Source organism: Tachysurus vachellii, chromosome 18, assembly GCF_030014155.1.
Source record: "Tachysurus vachellii isolate PV-2020 chromosome 18, HZAU_Pvac_v1, whole genome shotgun sequence".
Lineage (NCBI taxonomy): Eukaryota > Metazoa > Chordata > Actinopteri > Siluriformes > Bagridae > Tachysurus > Tachysurus vachellii.
In genome coordinates, this window is record NC_083477.1 from 17,497,367 (window position 1) to 17,499,261 (window position 1,895).

Sequence of the window (1,895 nt, forward strand, 5' to 3'; positions counted from 1 at the left end):
AAACCTCAAGATCTTGTCCTATTTAGCAGAATTCCTGTAAATAGACTCACAAAAGAGAGAGAGAGAGAGAGAGAGAGAGAGAGAGGATAAAAGTCAGATACACTGTGCCTTTGGATCTTTGAACCTAATGTTATCCCTCATGGTAGACATCTATCACATTTCCTCTTCAAGAGAAAAAGCGAGAGATCCTAGACTACGGCCTTGAGGCACAGCGGTTCGCATTTTTAACATTTTTCAAAAAAAAAAACCCAAAAAAAAACAGATGAAAAGAGTCACATACTGATTCTTTCTTAACCTTTCTGCTCTGTTGAGAATAAAATAATCTATTTCTCTAATGAACATTAAATTCATTCATCCTCAGAAATTGTTTTAACCTGTTCAAGGTTGCGATGTCTAGATAACATGAATGATCGTTTTTAAAACTCATTAAAAAAAAAAGCGTTTTTCACTTTCTGAGCTGTATAATAGTATATAAATATTTCCCTGGTGAATCAGGGGCACTTATGTTCTTATATATAGTTCACTAATATACCTGATTTTTTTTAATCAAACACATGGAAAAGAAGTCATAACTAAGTTTGCTGTAAAGAATCCCAATGTATCCCATACTTAATTTTCAATTACGTTTGCAATATTAGCCAAGTTCTAATATTAGCAAGGACCCTCAGATTATGGGACATTGTTTGCGATGAAGAGTAGGCAGAAATCTAAAAAGTTAGCCTGTGCCAGGGACACAATATTTTTAAGTAGGGAACAAATCAGGCCTGAAACAACAAGCTCTTTTCTCTAGCTTAGTGAAAAAGAAAACATAAAATCCATTAGCTTCAGGAAGTTAGCTCTGACAGACACTCCCATGACGGTGTAGGAATTGGTGTGATGGATGTTCTGCCATTTCTAACCCAGATGCTAGCTCTGCTACACTAACCGAGTTTTTTATTTCCTTCTTTTCCGCTAAAAAGTTGGACGTAATATCTATTTTTTAGACCTCAAGGGATAAAGTGGATAAAGCCACAATTGTATAAGGAGAACTTAGGCTTTCTGTTTCTTTCTTTTTTTTTTTTTTTAAACAGACCTCAAGACACACAGGCTGGCTGTTCTGCATGCCTATTATGTGATGCTGATAAAATATGCCTGTGAACGTGCAGAAAGCCATTGGCCTTTAAACACATGGTATATTTAGAAATGCTTAGAGCTGTAATGTGATAGCGTTGCCTTTAGATATTTGGTGGCTTTTTTGCTGACAGGATTCGAGGGAGATTGAGGGAATGACGCACATTGCTGGAAAACGAGAAGCTGTATGTGATTCTGGAGTCTCGAGTCTCGAGTCTACTACTAAGAACTTTCTTCAGACCCACCATAGATCATAGTTCATCGTTCTTTACTAATACTGTATATGTCCTATAGTTTAACCCTTGTATGAAAGATGCTCCTCATAATACTAAACTGATTCAAAAGCTTTAACATACACTGAGTGACCACCAGAGTCTTTCTAACTTTCCAACCAGTCTGAAGGACGCTAAACAACACTTCCCATCAGCACTGGGTAGAAAGTAAGAAACTCTACAGAGACACTAACTTAAACTCAGGATATATATATATTGATTGGTGGCTAGTTCAATTTAGCTTTCTCAAGTTAGCTACAGGGGGCACGGTGGCTTAGTGGTTCGCACATTCGCCTCACACCTCCAGGGTTGGGGTTCGATTCCCGCCTCCACCTTGTGTGTGTGGAGTTTGCATGTTCTCCCCGTGCCACGGGGGTTTCCTCTGGGTACTCCGGTTTCCTCCCCTGGTCCAAAGACATGCATGGTACTGTAGGTTGATTGGCATCTCTGGAAAATTGTCCCTAGTGTGTGATTGCGTGAGTGAATGAGAGTGTGTGTGTGTGTGTGTGTGTG